The 18,488-nt window shown below is 39.4% G+C and overlaps 1 protein-coding gene across 14 annotated transcripts in view; it reads right to left on the reverse strand.

The window, feature by feature from the left end:
• Positions 1-18,488, reverse strand: part of SOX5 (SRY-box transcription factor 5) — a 613,556-nt gene that overhangs the window by 68,375 nt on the left and 526,693 nt on the right. The window lies entirely within an intron of this gene.

An 18,488-nucleotide genomic window follows, 5' to 3' on the forward strand; every position in this document is an offset into this window, starting at 1 on the left:
ACTTCTCAGGAAATAACATAAGAAGCTGTTTTCTGGTTCATCTCACTATTTCCATGCTTACACTGATGTAATGGGAAAAGTGACACTTTGCGTATTCCATTAGGACACGTACAGAAGTTTAGTCTTTAATTCTTAGAGAATTTGTTCCCCCAGAGTGGTCTCTGAAAACATCTGAAATCCTTCAGGATTCAGTTTCTGACTCCCACGACAAGAAACCGCAGACAGTAATATCCAGTGACACTGCATGGTCAGACTGCAACCCATGCACAAAAAGCCTGGAACTCACACCGATATTCCTCTTCTGGCACACGCTGTACTTGAGGTTTAAGGAGCTGTAGGCACAATAACATGATTTAAAGTCAAAGGGAATTATATCTTTAACTTTCATGTCCCTCTCATGCTATGTATCACTCAAGCACAAGAAGAGCTATGAGATGAACTCTGGAACTTTACACGGCTGCTTCTGGTTTCACCAATCCGTGTGGATAACCAGGATAATGCTGGAGCCTCATGCTTCCATAGCAAGTGGGAGCTTTGTCTTTAGCATCAATCCAACCAAGGAAAATGCAACCTTCTCCACATTTCTCCACTGCCATCCTGATGCAAGATGTTGTCCCTGATTATTCCAGTGTACCTGGGTTACCCTATGGAAGTGCCCACTCTCTAATTCTTCAGCATTTTGCTCTTAAGATTAGACAAGTGTGAATGCAGAAATACATCCCTCTGAATTCTAGTTATTGAGGCAAAAATGATGTCCTTCACTGGCAACAGGGCTGCAACCTCTAATTTATCTCTTAAAGAATTCCACATAGCCACATATTCCACAACCAGTGACTATATTAACACTGATTAACTAGTAACAAGCTCTATAATCCATTAGTACATCTAATCCATCCCTGACTATTTATTAAATTTGGTTTCCACAACTTTTTTTGAGGCGCTGAGTAAACTGGGGAAAAAAAATAGACTCCTGAGTGAAAACAGTGCTTTTTGAAAATTGTCCCCTTCACATCAATTTTTACTACGGACCTTTTTGTGACAGAAAGATGGATCTACTTGTATGAAAAGAAGAAACACTGAAATTATCTTAGGAGACATTTTTCAATTGTTAATATTATGGCTGGGTTATCAAAAGAGCTAATCCGTATCTTTAAATTGTTCATCTGGAAATTTCGATTAGGAGGAAAAACCCCAGAAATTTTCATGTTTCATAATGAAGTATCAAAATACCAAACTCTTTTCAATCCAAAACAAGAGCCAAAATTGATGTAAAAGCAGATTTTAAATTGCTTCTGGCTGATTAGCTGTCTACAAAGCAGAAGGGGTGGGAGCACCAAAGAGTTTGCAATGGAAACACCAAGAAGCTTTTACTGTAGTCACACTAACAAGAGCTGCTATCATGAAGTAATAACATTATCCAGAAATCTTTGTTCATTACCTCATTCCCAATGCCATCTCATTTCACTTGAGTTACTTGGGTCTGATGATGGGGTTAACGAGCGAGGAGGTGTTTGAGTGGGTGTGAATTAGGGGCGCTGCTAAAATAGAAGCTATTTTAACAGTTCTGTGTTTAATATAGTCTGGAGCTCAGTAATTTTTTTTTCAGGTAAAATATTCACACATTCCAAAGCTAAGAGTGACTTTGGCAAAGCACAGATAATACCTAGGCTTACTCATATTACATGGAGTATTACAGAGGAACTCATGCTTCTATTTCTTTTCTACCTCCGTCATTCTGCCCACAAGTCTAACATAGATGGAATGCTAATGCTTTCATTTCCTGTGTTCAGAGACTTTCCTCAAAACTTGGATATTTTCAGCGACCATGACAGAAAACATCGCTGATAGCTGCTCTCCCCCATCCCTGTACTCCACAAGCCATCCTCACAGCAACCCATTACAATATGTTCTAACATCTGCTTCCTCCGATGATGTACGGCCTATTTGATTGACCCTTTTTGTGCTGCTCCAGGACTGGCTGCTCCCTGCAGTGGGAGGGTGAACAGCACTCATTGCTTCTTCAGCTAGCAACAACTAACTCCATTCCAGACTGGGAATGTCAAGCAGGTATTCTCCTTGCTTTGCAAGGAGAGCAGTAATACCCTCCATACAGTCCCTTCCTTTATCATTATCAGGGATAAGGAATCCAGAACAATCCAGAATAGGGAAGGTCTCTGGGCCCTCCCTTCTATTGTTTATATAGGAAATATTTCTGCCAATTAAATTTTTCCATGACAAATATTAACATTACCCAGTGTTTGTGACTCCAGCGTGGGAAGGATGAATAAGGCAAGGAACAGTTCAGTCCTCCATTACGCAGGGATACTACTTGTTTTTGCCAAAGTCAGCAACTGCAAAATATCTCTCAACTTCTCCAGTTAACACCACGGCACAGGACAGGCCTTTGCTCAAAGTAATCATATTCACCATAATAAAAGCCGTGTCTGAAGTAGCAAAAAAGCACTTGCCAATATCACAGTCATTAAATGCAATCCTTACTCTCACCATCTATATTTCTATCATGTATTTAACAACATTAACATCAGGATCATTGACAACTGTCCAAAGTCATCAGGCATGAAATGGTAAGAATACGGCTATGAAAACATAGGGAAGCAATGCACTGAGACCAGCACAATGGGATATCCCCACTTCCCAAGGATGGCAAACTCTACTGACACAGGAATTAAAAGTCTGCACTGACCCCTACTCAAAATTCCAACTGCTACAGAAATACAGAGTCACTTGGTCTTGCTGCTCCAGGCCCCACCAGCCATCACAGAAATTTTCTGACTTTATGGTCCACCATTACTTGCTTACTAACTGGAATTGCCTAGGAAAATGAAAAAGGAAATTGAACCACAGGAGAAAACTGACACAAAGTGGGAATAGTCTGAGCTAATCACCCTCATCTCCCTTTATAAAAACTAGAATGGTACTTGCAATACTATGCCAGATGAATTATACATGTTAGGCATCCATGGCTAAAGGTTATTCTCACCCCACCATCCTGAATAAAAAACCAGGAAAAAAGTAGCTAGTCTGTGCTCAGCACATCTATGTCATTTTTTAAAATTTTGTGGCAGCAGCTGAACTTAAAGTGAAACACATGTGTCCTCTCTGAATCTCATGAAGAACACACCTCTCCTTTTTTCTTATTATACAAGTCAGATGGAGAACGACTTTGTCTTCCTCAAAGTCATCCAACTGGTAAGGCACAGAGCTGCATTTTCAGGACAGAACATGTGGGGAAGGGCATATAACTCCTCCAAAGTTGCTTGCAAATTACTTTGGCTTCGTGTGGAGAACATATATGTTAACATAAAGTAGAGTGTGAACCCAAGGAAAATGAAGACAAACACTGACAGCTGGCCAATCTTGCCCTTCTTTACTGTGTTTGCCTCAAATATAGTATGTTTGTAAGAATGTGTGAAATACTTCTGAAAATAACAGTTATACTCTGTTTAGTTTTAACAAGCAAAGGAACATACAATTTACAATCCTCCTCAGAAGGATCTGATTTACTAAAATTCATGGAGAGACATCAGCAAATTTCCAGGAGGAGTTAAAAACCTAACGTAGTCAATATCCTGTGAATTTTGGAACTTGTGTATTTCATTCTCGCATGTCCAAGGTTACAGAGATTTTATTTAATAATTTGTTTTTAATTTTTATCTTCAACTTAATGTTTCCCAAAGAATCAGACCAATGCTTATACCATACACAGTATCTTTCTTCCAACAGTGGGGTGTTATCACATTCCAGAAGGACACTGAACAACAATTTTTGTTTTTCCATCAAGACAGGCTGTGGAAGAGGGATCTTTGCCTCCTGCATCCCAGCAGCGACTGGCAGTCTGTCTCTCTCATCCTCCTCTTAGAGAATTTTGAGAAGGAGATTCACACCACTAGGATACAATGGACATATGCTGCAGGGCTCATCCCCAATTAAAGAAGATCAATTATGGTAAGTTAGATCTTTGTCCTTCAAAAACACTTATATTATGCAACTCCAAGCCCTTTCCTTAATATTTAATATACTACAAGTATAGGAAGGGTCCACTGGAGCTTTCAATTGCAGAAACTTTGACTGAAAGACAACAGTCATCCTGAAGGGCCTTTTTCTTTAATTTACTGTGTGAGGGGATTATACTGATTTTAATAAGCTTAGGATAATCAAAGTCCTAGAGGATGCACATCACAGATTTTCTCATGAGATTGAAAATATCTTACCTTTCAGTATTGTTTATAATTAGTGTCAAATTGCTCCCTTAGAATCATTGTTCTTACAGATGACACCTATCAGTGTCATCACTGACAGCTTTTTTAGACTTTTGACCCTCCTTGAAAGTAAGGCATTGTATGAACTGTAAATTGTTTTGACTAACAAGACTGGTAGCAAGTAGGATATGTTCAGGGACAGTATAATGTGTCCTAGAAGGACTACCTGGCAGTTGCAGACATGGGGAGACTCCCTTCTTTTCAGACTTCCCCAGTCAACTGTAACCTCTTTAAGCTGAGTTGCCACTTCTGAAGTAGCTGAAACAAGCAGCCCCACAGATGTTATCTGGTCTCACTGGCCTAGGAAACTGGCCTAGGAAATCTAAGAAGTTGTCGTCAGTATTATCCTTCCTCGCTCTCCCCACTGCTTGTCTTCCATATTCTGATGGCTGTTATGAGATCAGCTGTCATTCTTTGCACCAGGGAAAGATAGATGGGACACACCAACCCCAACCTAACTGACCTTTGGATGTGACAAGATTTTTAGGTCAGTCCTGCTAAATGGAAGCCTTGGTGTATCAAGGCTCGCCTCAGGGTGAAATTTCCACTGAATTTATTATCTCCCAATGCCCTTTGGACTGCTTCCTACCATCAAACACCATGGCAGCATTCAGAACAGGAAGAAATACATTAACTGGAATCTGATCGTTTTAAAAGGTTACAGCTGCCCAAATATAATTTAATTTCATACTTGCCCTTTGAGGGTTTGGTGTATATTTTCATTTTATGACTGCAAATGATAAAGCTCTTAAGATTCCAGGCAATAAAAAGGAAAAGGGGGGGAGAAAGTATTTTAAGGGTTAGAAGTCTATTCAGTTCATAGTCAATGAGAAAAGTGACAAATCAGCTTTTTAAAAAAAATCTTAACATTTCCTCTGTTTTTAGTAGTAATTTCTTTCCACACTTGATGGGGAACAATACCTTTTAGTGAAATCAAACCTGTAATGCCACCCAGTGTGATATGAAAGAAATATTTGCTGTGCAAGCATCTACCTATCCTACATCCCTTAAGGACTTGCTTCAGAGGAGCAATTAATGGAAAGTGAAATAAAGTAATATGAATGATCTGTTGCAAGAAAATAAAAGAAATCAGACTTTAGAAATGCTTAAATCTAACCAGAATACTTTGAGTTTTAACTGCGTAGGCCATGGTTCCTTCTAGAATCCCTTCTAATTTCTTCAGGTTATGTAGATAGGTCCCTCTCCCCACACCCACACAGCAGGGTAAGAATCAGGGTCCTCAACACTGTTTTTGGGACAGCGGTCAGTTTGGTTGGAGTCCCACACCTGTGTGATAACAAAATTCTAAAGAACAAGTATGCAGGATATGACATCCTAGTACACAACATGAAATACTGGGAAATGATGCTCACTCTCTCTTTTTCCCCACTTGAAGTGGAAGCAAGCACTGAAACACAAGCTACCACAGAAATGTGAGTTTGGCCAGCTTGGACTAGATGTAGGAAATGTTAAGCACTTGTGTCTTTCACTGTATCCAATGAAAACTGCATTACCAAATGAACACCACCTCACCATCAAAAGGTCTGATAGAATTTTGACGACGGTTTCCTTTCCAAACAACAAAACATGAAAAAAATAAAACAGCTGTGGAAAGAAGGAATGATTAAGTGCCAGTGTTGCATATCCCATTTTCAAAGCCACCGTAAGAAATTAATTATTGCTGGGCTCCCAAATCCCTTCAGGGCTCTTTAAAAATCTTTCCCAAACACAGATTGATACACACTGTCTGAATTGCTCTCACCATCACTATATCAGATCAGTGTACAGCAAGAGGCAAAGCTGCCATGATAATGGGATAAGTAGGGATGGTAGCCCTGAAAGGAACTGTATTCCGAGGCAGCTATTGGCATAGCAGGAGAGTGAGTTAAATCAAATGACTGAGCAAGGGAATTTTGCCTCTCTGCCCTGCTCAGGTGAGACCCCACCTGCAGTGCTGGCTCCGGCCCTGAGGTCCCAGCACAGGAAGGACATGAACCTGATGGAGTGAGTCCAGAGGATGACACAAAGTTCACTGTGGGAATGAAGCATCTCTCCTACAAGGAAAGGCTGAGAGAATTGGGATTGTTCAGCCTGGAAAAGAAAAGGCTTTGAGGTGACCTAAATGTGGACTTCTAGTACCTGAAGGAAGCCTACAGGAAAGATGGAGGAGCATGTAGTTACATGACAAGGAGAGAATGGCTTCAAACTGACAAAGAGTAGGTGGAGATTAAATATTAGGAATAAATTTTCCAGTGTTGAGGCCCTGGCACAGGTTGCCCAGGGAAGCTGTGGCCCCATCCCTGAAAGTGCTCTCAGCCAGGTTGGATGGGGCTCTGAGCAACCTGGGCTAGTGGAAGGTGCCCCTGCCCATGGCAGGGGGGTTGGAAATAGGTGACGTCTAAAGTCTCTCCCAACACAGGCCATTCTGTGATTCTATGATTCTTATCTATTGCTTACCCTCAACACCAATAAGCCCTAATTTGTAAAAAAAAAATTGGAATATTGAACAAATACTAATGCAGAACTACTGTGGAGAAAGCAAGAGATTTTTAAGGACAGTTTAAACTGCTATAAAACATAGCACACCTATCAGTGTTTCTAATGTGAATTTTGTAATTTTCAGAAGTTCAGAGTTTAATGGTAAAATCTACGTGAGACATAAACTAGGACTTCAGCCATGTTCTTGTGCCAAATTCAGCTAGATCCATTTGGTTCCCTTAACGAAAAAAATATGCTGCTGTATTCTATGGTAATGGCCTAAAACACTTTAATAACACTATCACAAGCTGTACTGTTTTGGTGTATTAACAGAGAACACACTGTTATAATTTATAAAGACTATTTTGAGCCATGGAAGGGGAAAGAAAGAGAAAAGGATTTGTTGCCAGGTGCAATTTTCACATTCCAGCATGGAGAGAGGAGTGACCTGCAGAGTTGACACTTCACCTTCAGAAGGGCAGAAGCCACTGGTGTTGCTGCCCAGGTGTGCAGAGGGACAGGCATCCTTCCCCAGCCCTGCATCCACAGGGAGACAGACAGGAATGAAGCTTTTTGGGACTCCTGAGCATATCAGGCAGGGGCATGGGTACCACCCCTCATGGCACCCTGTGTCTCTGAGGGATTAAGCTCATCCCCTTGAGCACAAACTGGCAGCCCCAGGCCCCTTTGGAAGAAAGAGATACTGCACCTACAGGAAGGAGCTGGAAAAAACCACTCCACAGCAGTCCCCAAAGACAATTTGAGTACCTCAATATGCCACAAACAGATTGCCCCTGTCACTGGCTGCTGGTGCAGGATGTGGCACAGCTGTGGTTGGTTCCTAAAGCAAAGTACAGCTTGCAATACAGTGAGAAGCCTCTGCTGCAATGCAGATTTTAAATAGAGAGAGAAATCACTCTAAACAGCAAGACACAGAGGTGCAGATCTAGGTAGAAAACGCTTTTGAAAATCTCACTTTCTACTACCATGACAGCGTTTGATACTTTCTTACTGCTTTCCTGTTGTATTGATAATCATAGGATACTTATTTATAAGCTTCCCTCAGCTTAAAACACACACTTTTTAAAAACCATTTTTCTTTCTTGCATACATGCCTTTTCTTTTGCTTTTTTTTTGTATGTCTGCCCATTAAGGGAAGACAACTCACACAGTAGCTTTCTGACAGCCCTGTTTTCTGTAATTCCAGAGTCTGTCATCCTCCAAGACAGATGATTTAACAATTTGCAGCATATTTCCAGTCAGGTAACTCATCTGTGATGTGACCAGTCTCTATGGCTAAGGGTTAAGAAATGTAAATCCAGCAGCCTGCACTACTTTTTTCCTTAGTTATCCAGTGAATGAAACAGAAACAGACCACTGCTAAAAATGGCAGGGAGTTATGCAAAGTGAAAGGTTTTAGTATTAGGTATTAGACTCCAACGAGCAGAGCTCATGCAGATAGCAAAATTTTAAAGCTAGTCTTGAGGACTACTAGGAGCTACAGGTACTGTTGCCTCCAAATTTTCTTGTTCAGATTGATCTTACAAAATTCACTAGAGCTGAAAGCATTAAGAACCTCTGAAAAGAGAAAAAGGACTTGAGGAAACTGAGCCTACATATTGGGGAAGAAATTGCACTCTGACTTAACTTCAGGAACAAGCTTATACTATTCAGGCACAACAGAATAATTAAGTTTAACACTGTGAAAGCTACATCTCCAGATACTAAGGTATCTTCTATTGAGAAAAGTTCAATTGATGACTTTGGAAAGAAAAACAGAACAAGCATCCTGACCTCAGTGGTTTGTTGTCTAACGCTTTGATCTACAGTCTACAGTAATTAGGTATTTCATAGTTTCAAACTGTGCCTAATATTAGCCCCCATTCATAAAAGGGTGATCAAATATCCTGGCTGGTCACTGTCAAGCCTGGCAAGGAATCAGACTTAATAAAAGAGAGGGTAAGAGTTCAGAAACTTCTAAAGGCTTGCACTGTTCTTGCCATATGCAATTTATATCACAGGCCAAATGACGTGCTCCTCACGCACACATTTACTATTCTGCTTGTTTATTTCTATTCCATTCTGCCTTGTCAATTCAAAATGACCTAAACTTTGGACAAAAAAGAATGGTCATAACATAGACTGTAGTAAAAAACAAAACATAAACTGAAATTCTTATACATTCATATATTATACCAATCTGCATCTAACAACAAACCATGTCATCTGATCTAAGTACAACAGAGAGCAAGACTTCAAGAGAGAATTTCAGGTGCTATGTTTTAGGATGAATAAAATGTAGTAATTTGATTAGTGTACCTAAAGAAATAAGTATGTAGTAAGTACTTAGTTTGTGTAGGTTTGTCAGGGTTTCTCCCTGTTGTTATTTGTAGCATTGTTCCACAAGTACTGGAGCATGTGCACGTTGATCTGCAGTTTTCCTGTGTGTTGTCTGTTGTGATGCTCTGCTGGGGGACTGTAAATACACACTACTGGCAGAGTTCAGCATGAAGACAATGAACTCCAGAAATATTTGGAAAAATTTCCTAGTCTGACTGCAGCTTTCATGTTTTACAGAAAGCCCATGACCCCCCCAGTTTGTGGTTTCAGAGTGAGTTCCCCCACAGCCAGCCAAGCTCCACTCAGTGTGGTTTCCCCTCCTCTCCCCCCGCTGGACAGTTTGCTCAGGATTATACAATCTTATTTGCACGATTATATAATCTTCTTTTCAGCAACATGTCTCTGAAAAGAGCAAACAACATAATAGGAAAACCAGTAGCGTAAGCCAACTCTTTCAAAACCCAGTGTCTGGAATGTGCAAAGGACACAAAGTAGGTGGGGAAAAAAAGTTTTTTTAGTTCTGTTACCAGATTTTTCATACAGACCTTTCCCAGGAGCATTAATTCCCAATGAATGTAAGCCATGAAACAATGTGAAACATAAACATCTCATAGGTCTGCACTGTTTCCAGTACAGGGAGTGAAGCATCTCAAGGTATGTACAGGGGTTGTTATTTACTTCTTCAACAGAAGTTACTTTGGGGCAGTGTAAGAATTCTCAGATGGTTTTTCCCCACTCTGGCTTAAAACACAGGCAGGCAGGTGCTGCCACTGCTATTTTGACACTGGTTTTGTCTTGTAGCTGGTTGAACTCACAGCTTCAACAACACAATTCCAGTGATCTGAAGCCTTGGTTCTATCACACAGAAGTATAAAAAAAGTCCTAGCTGATACAGATGCCTCCACTCCTTGTCTCTTCTTTCAAACACTTCAGACTTTGTCTTAGGACATTGTGTAAGTGAAGACTGTCATATTCCAATCTGCGAACAGGCTCTTCTGCTGGCTGCTAAAACTACTTATGATGTCAGGTACTTCAGCAATATTCATCTAAAATTAATGCCTTATAAATAATCAAGGAGTAATCTGCTTCCGTCTGTCAGGCTAACCCCAAAAATGAAGAAGTGTAACATTTTTTCAAGAGAAAAGAAATTAGGGATGACCTGACCTCACAAGCATGCCTGCCAGACAGTTACACACTTTTCCCTGCATGACCTATTTTTCCCTGCTCACACCACCGAGATGTTTCAAACAAATGGCTAGTAATTCAGCCTGCTTGAAACACAGAGGGTTGCCACCCAAACAAGACAGTTGGGCATCTTAATGGCTTTGTCAGGTTTCCAAAAGTTTTTAGTGACTTGTTATCTCTTCTCAAGCTGAAATAGAGCTCTATTTAACTAGTCCATGAAGGACAATGTTAAATGTTTCACTTTTCCAGAAATAAGAATACCGGGTATGGATCACAGCCTAACATTTTGTTGCATATTACAGTGTATGAATGGCCTGCATGAAAAGCATACTGACTACATACATGGCGTTTTAGTTAAAACACAAAGTAACATAGGGAATAACTTACAGCTAAAAAAAAAGTCTATAGCTTAAGTTAAGTGTTCCTGTAGCGTAAGTTCCAATGTTGCAATACTTCCAACCTGCTTTTGAAAGCTGCTCAAAACTACTCCCTAATGAATTCCCATGAGATTCAGAGAACATCTGCTTCTATTACTAGAATCAGATTCTGTACCAGTTATCAAGATCCCCATCAGCTGTAGCATGAACCACTGAACACCTGTGGGTTTTCATTTTTTCCATTTGAGAACTCCACAACTTTCTTAGCAGAGACAAAGACCAATGTGTCATGATAGAACAGTCTACCTAAAACAGGTTAACTTTTCTGACACACCTTTTATATCCGTTAAAAAGATTAATGTTCCCCTAGCAGAAAATCACTGAATTATATTATGATCAGATATACATGATCACTACAAGAAAAAGGCACAGAAATGGTCATCTTGTGCTAATTGAGAAGAAGAGAAGAGAAATCTTGTGGCAAAGAAGGACAAAGCAAAATGGAAACAACGCAAGTGATGAGGTGAAAGGAAAATAGAATAAATGTGTGCAGACGGAAGACGAGGCAAAGGACTTGCTATCCTCATGCTGGGGCTTGTATGTAAAGAGACAACACTATGAAGCTGAAAGCTGGCAAATAGGAAATAACACTGAAAAAATGTGCTATTTCCATTGCCCAAATGTCAAACGTGTTCTAGGAACCCAGGGAGTGGGGGGAGAAAGAGTAACAGCTGCATAAGCATCTCGTAACAGGTTCTTCTTAAAAGGGATTTCTTGAAAACTGCTGGGCTCTGACTCTGGCCCATGTGAGCTCAGGAAAGTCAGAGAGAATATTGGCTGCACTTTTTCCAGGCAATATGCATATGTTCCTTAGTATGCAGAATGTCTCTGTATGTAATTGAATTGTTGTTTTTGCCTCTATTAATACATATGCAAATGAGTCACTTCTGCAGCTGTGCTGTATTAATCATATGTGTGCTTCTGTCTGTCTGCCCTGCAGGCTCAGGGTCGGAGGGAGGGGGAAGAGGGAATTCAGTCTCTTTAACCTACAAGAAAACTCACTCATGGAGACAGAGGTCTGCTAGCAAACAGCAGGCCTGAGTAACAACTGGAAGGCAGACAGGCTGGTCATTTTTCAGTCTTTTTTCATTTTTCATAGATATGGATGGAATCTAAAAGTTACGCAGAAAGGACTGTTAATCTAGATAAAATGAATATGCTACCACTGCTTATTCTTTCCCCTGGAGGGGGGAGGGAGTTTTAACTTGACAACCCACAGAGTAGCCATGATATTGTTTTACCATGTGTATTTACTGTCTGTAAATGTCCACTGTGCATATGCTCAGATATTCACAGTGCTCAATAAAACACAAAGCATTTCTATGTAGTCTGCTGTAATCACTGTCTTTCCTAAATTGATTGGATTCTGATAAAATGATGCGATCAAGTTTTTCATTCAATTCTATTTTAATAGAAGATATTGAATTTACCCATAAAATTGTGTAAGATTCTATCAAAGGCACAAAAGGGTATTTAAATGCCAACTACAAAGCACATTTACCCACCATGAACAAGATTTATTTGAGCTGTGTTCTGTGGTTCATGCTTTTACACAATCTACCACAATCTCTAGTTCTCAGCAGGTATCCAGAAAGTGAGGACCAGTTGCATCTTAGTGTTGCAAGGCTTGCTTTTGAGTTAACTTTTGAGCTTTTGAGAGGAACTTTTTCCATTTAAAAATGTAGGGATTTTTCAAAGATGCTCTTGGCAATCAACAGCCTCTCACCCCACACCTTACTTCTATAGTTTAATGAGTATCTTAAAATCATCACTAGGATTTCATAAAAAAAAAAAAGAAACCTTGGAAAGATTAAATTTTTCAGACAATTTACCCCACAACAAACAACATAGAGATCTTCACTCTGGTTAGATGGTTGTAGCTTCTTTTACATGAAGAGTTCTGGGCCCCGCATTTTTCTAGTTGAAGGACCTTGGTCTTCACTGATCTGTTTTGAAATGGCCATCTTGGCTACCCATTTGCAGTACAGGTGGCAAATATCTAGTGGTCAACACATTCATCTAATGGTCAACACATTCACTTACAAAGCCAGAAGGAAGTAGTGGACAGAAGTAGGGAATATGGAATCTGCACAATGCAACAATTTAAAAAATATTTAGAAGTGCATCCAACAAAAAACATTGCTTTATTACTCCTCTTATTATTGTCATTTGTGATGGCCATCAGAAACAGCACAACCATACACTGAGCTAACGGCAGAGGGACAACTGCCATTTTTGGTTATGCTAATGAGAAATGTCACTTTTCATGTACTTAGTTGCTTTTTTCCCCAGATGTGTGTGCTCACAGTGAAAAACTAATTCTACTTTTTTTTATGCTTAAGTGGATTTCATGAGTATTATAATATTGTAATTAAACTGTGCACTAATGATTCATTCCCTACAAACAAAGTCAGAGTCCAATTAATGAGAACAGGTAGAGTGAAAAAACAAACAAGGAAAGGATACTGACTCTTGCTGTTAAAAAGCCAGCTTAGATGGGGTATTTAAAGGAAGACACTGCCCAGCAAAAAGAAGGAATAACCTTGCAGCACTAAGAAACAGTTTACTTTCTTGTAAGCAAAGAACTGGTTATAGTAATATCCCAAAGCGGTCATGAATGCAGACTGCAGAGTAAATGAATAATGGATAAAGTATTGCCATCTCTTGGCTACATTCCGTAGGGACTATAACGGGGCACCAGACTTTCCTTCATCAGAAATAATTCATGTCTTTGCAGCTCTGGCAACTTGACTCCCCAAAACAAGGAAAGAATGAAGTTTTCAATATTCTGATGCATCACTACAGTGTTTGTACAGCTTTTTCAGAGTCTTCTTTCACAGATTTGAGGTGTTGTAACACTTAATCTGGCAAAACTGGTTATATCTACAGATTACAGCAAGAAATTAGGAAGAGATATGCAAAAAACCCCAATTATTACATGTGCTTGACAATTAATGCATGACAATATGGTAACATCTCTTTAAGAGCAAGGGGAAGTTCTGTCCTCAGCAACATTTCAAATGAAACTTAAGGACATACTTCAGAGAAACAGAGTGAACTGACAAGTGGAGATATATAGCTCAACCCTGTAACGGTGCAGAAGCCAAAAGGAAGCTGGTATGTAAGAAAAAAAAAAAGGTATTTGACTGAGAAGGCTTTACTTTTACTTCGTGCTTTACTTTTGTTTCTTAGGCAACAGATGTTTTATGGAACACTTGTATGACCATTGGAACACTCTGCCTCCTGATCAGTCACGTTAAAGTGCTCTATCCCTTCCATTTCCTTCATGTAAAACAAACACGGAGACTACAGATGGTTATGGATCCTTAAGATACCTAGAAGCAAGGTTTTCCAAAGGAAAATTGGTACTGAGTCAGACACCTAAATAACAGCAAGATGAAGAACTTTGAATTTTGAGAAGAATTAAGCCTATTTGGAGTTTGAGGGCCTTGCAATCTCTTACATCAGTGCCTGCTTGTGGCCCAAGTATTTCCAAAACTGTTGTCCAGTTTTTAAAATTCCATTTAAATTCAGTCCTTGGTATGCATCTTACCGCACAACTAAGAGAATAGTTCTGTAGTAAGAAAAAATTAATTGACCCAAGTACTTCGTATAGGAAGTGGAATAAAAAAACTGGCCAGACTGTTTAAGGTCTAAATATGCTCATCATCTTTATACAAACAGTCAGAGAATCCAGGACTCTTCTAATGACTGGTGTTCAGAACTGAGACCCAGCTAAAATGCTTTCACACTTAAGACACTGATGGGAGGTTCTCTTGATTCATACAGATTTGGACATGATGTTACACACAATCACCAATAATTATGAAGTCCTGTTTCATGCTAAGATGAAGAGGGAAGAAAGTTTGAATGCTGGCACTCCAAACTTTTTTGGGATGCTTTTTTTCCAAGAGCAGATGTTTGCAGGAAGTCTGTATTACATCAGACTGCTATAGTGTTTTGACAGGACACAAAATGTCCATACAGTAAGACTACATAGGCAGCTGTCATTATTCATCCAGCATTATCTTTCAATGGAGTTATGGGTATATACAGCATTTGTGTAACTGCCAATTAATCAGTTACTGTCACTATCTGGTTATCAAACAAGCAATCTGGGAAATCTGAACCATTCCGACTCCCAATGATGTGGATTCCTCTCAGTTTTCACACCGTGTGATCAATTGCTTTGTTTCCTAATGCTTAGAAACTGCGCATGAAATATTTTTTATCAGAAAATAAACTTTCAGATACAGTTTTATAAAGAATTTTCTCAGACTTATGAAAACATCTATTTTATACTTAGCTATGCCCCAGATGACTGGTACCAGAATAAACCCTTCAGTTTAGTTTGTGCAATACTTGTTACACCATATCTATGTTTACAGCTTTGAATGTTGATCTTCAAGATGGAAATTCCCTCATCTGCTGAACCATATAGGAAAATATCATGTTCATATAAGGTTTACAATAGTACTTTTGAGCCATTAGCCTTATTCAGTAAAACACAGTGACAATTTATGTTCACGTTTTTTCTCATTTATTTGAAACATAATCACCATCCTGTGCACCACTCTTGAAGAACAAGACCAGATGATGTTTATGAGGGGAAAAAATTTACGTAAGAAACTCATGTGCTTACCCAGAGGGATTTTACCGCAGTAAAGTTCAGGACTGAGTTTTCTCATTAACAGAGGAAAGTTAAACCACTTTTTTTCTCCAAATGGCATTTTTGTCATTAAATGTGTGAATGAGTGAATACACAGGGCTGATAGACAGCACTTTATCAGAGGACAGGGTCAAGCTTGCACTGTTAGTTCCAGTTTTTCCAACACGGCCCCATCCATCTACTCCCTTTGCAACATCTAACAATTTTAAGTTTTAGCTTCCATTTGTTGAGTCATTAGTCTCTCTGTGGATACTAGAAATCAAGGCAATCCCGCACGGCTAATTGTGGCAGATATCAGATGACAGAATCTGTACACCCCAGTGGGGACTCAAAGACAGGGAGAGAAACAGGGGGCTTCGGATTACAAAGCTGTCACTGCAAACCAACAGGGGATTTCAAAATGAGAGATTACATTTTCACTGACAAAGAGTTTCCTTGCCACAGAAAAACAATCAGGTGTTAGTTCTTCTTCCATAAATACAGTGCGCATTTCTTTTACAAAAACAAAATTTCAATTTTGACAACCAGGGATAAAAAAAGTACTTCCTCTTGACCTCATAGTACACTACAAACACCATGACCTGACCTAAAATTCTCTAATGGAATAACAAAGATGTGTTTATTGTTACACAAACAAACAAGAAAAATTCCTTGGCTTTGTCTTCACTGAGATAATGTTGTGTATCAAATTTTGCTGGGAGCAACAAACTGAGCATTGTGTCAGGTCCTTTGATCTCCCCTGCTTTAAGTACACAAAGTCTGAAAGATGAGTGATAGGGAGGATAGAGAAAGAAGGAAAGAAGGAACATTCCACTTTTCTGACCTTTTACTGTCTGCTGACCAGGCGACAGAGGGTGTGTAGGGAACACAAGCATTATAGGTAATGAAGGGGAATGTCTGAAGTAAGAAGTGTTTCTCCTTGAAAGAGACTCCGAAGCCATCTAAAGGTGAGTTTGGACCAAAACCATCATGAATCTTTCTTTATGACTCAACAAAGTCATCACTGAGCTAAACTGGATTTGAACAGAGTTTGGAAGGCACAGTCTCTCTAGTCTAGCAACTAAGTTCAGCTCCATTCATGTTAGCATAGATGAGCAACCATTCTGAGTCCTGTATGATAAAACCTTTCCAGAAGGAAATCTAGCCTGACTCTTCCAAATGGCACTAGAAGTTATGAGGCATGTCCAACTTCTATCAGATAGATTGCACTGATAGCTAAAAATCACTGTTAAGATGTGAAACAAAATCAGCTTCAATTAATTTCTAGCATATACATGGCCTTAGACATCAGATCTAAAAAATATAAGAGAGTCTACTGAGTTAGTAATTTGAGCCTCTCCCACTGACTGGCTGCCAAACTCTCCCTCTAATTCCAGACATGTAGCAAAACAACACAGGTGAATTTGGTCAATATTTTCATTTTAATGTTCTCCTTTGCACAGAAACAAGAGGCCTTTGAGGTTCTCAAATTTTCCATAACCTAAAGTCATCCTAAGATATTTATGACTGCAGTCACTTTTGCACAAAGCCCACCTTTTAACAAGAAAACTGTCATTGTGATAAAGCCTATTTTAATCAGGATACTTCAGCCCACAGCATGCATAGATACAGCCCAAAGCTGGTCCTGAAATGAAAGTACACCATCCTACCATCTTACCAGAGCACTGATGCATTATTTTAGGACTAGCTTGAATGACTGCAAAAATAAGAATTAGAATCAGATCGTTGTTTTCTCATTGCTAGCTAGCTCCATGTTTGTTTTTCCTTTTTCCCTCCCTCTTTCTTCCATATGTCTGTTCGTGTGTTCGACTATTATAAGCACTTTATCAATACTGACGTTACGCCTCAAAATTCATTTCAGAGGGATGACTTTTATGGCTCCCATGATTCTTAAGCCGCCTACAGTATTTGTAACTCAGAGAATCAGAAACTAACACTCAGACAATGTTGCTTTTCATACAAAGGCACAATAGGAATGAATGTATTAACCTCTGTGGTGCATGGAATGTGTCAGCTTACACACTGGCAGCTATTTCTGTGAAACTCAGCTAACTTCCGCTGGCTGTGTTAAAATAAAAAATATAAAAAAAAAAAAAAAAAAAAAAAAAAAAAAAAAAAATCTTCCCCAGAACTATATCCCACGCTCTAGTATGCTGGCCAAACAACTGAAATATCTGATGTCTACTTCATACTGATGTGGGCCAAACTGAGCTGGAGAATGCATTTCACACATCCCAGTTATAAATGCCGAGCCTTTCCAAGCAGGTATAAAGCTCTGCTGTTCCATGTGACTTGGCAAATAAAAATGAGCAGAGAGATGCATTTGCAATGGAGAGCTTGGGGTTTTTTATGTTTCTGGAAAAGAGTGGCAATCCAGACTTTGCAGAATTAGAGATGATTTGGATCTTGATTTCCTCTCAGTCCCAAATATTACTTGGCTTCATCCTACCAGCCAAGAATACACGGCAGGTAGCAAAATTCACACTGTGGCAATGGACATCACATTTGCTTAATTCCACTGACTTGACAAGGGTTTTGTAGCTGTTCAGGAATATCCAAAGACTTGCTATCATTAAGACCCATGGACACTAATGCCTCCAAAATTCAGAATACTGACAGTCTGAATCAGATACATCTGGCCATCAGGTCAACTCTTTAATGTAGCTGAAAAAAACTCAAACCCTTTTGTATCTTTCCACCTGTTTTCTAATTGTCTATGTTAAATTAGAATAATCACTAATTATCTGCAATACAGCAGTGCCTAAAATGCTCTGGGTACCATAAAACACAGTAGGAGGGGCCAGTTATTGCTCTGAAGAGCTTATGGCCTAAAAGGACATAATCATGTTAACCACTTTTAAGCAGTTTAAAAGTGCTTGTCAGGACAGAGCTTTTCTGCCTGACAATCTATTTCCTTTCGGTATTTTACAGCCTGCATGAGAACGATCTAATGGAAAAGTGTCCCGGTTTCAGCTGGGACAGCACTGGCTTTCTTCTTAGTAGCTGGTACAGTGCTGTGTTTTGGATTTAGGATGAGAATAATATTTGATAACACACTGATGTTTTGGCTGTTGCTAAGTAGTCCTTACTTTAAATCAA

Source organism: Corvus cornix, chromosome 1A (assembly GCF_000738735.6).
Source record: "Corvus cornix cornix isolate S_Up_H32 chromosome 1A, ASM73873v5, whole genome shotgun sequence".
Lineage (NCBI taxonomy): Eukaryota > Metazoa > Chordata > Aves > Passeriformes > Corvidae > Corvus > Corvus cornix.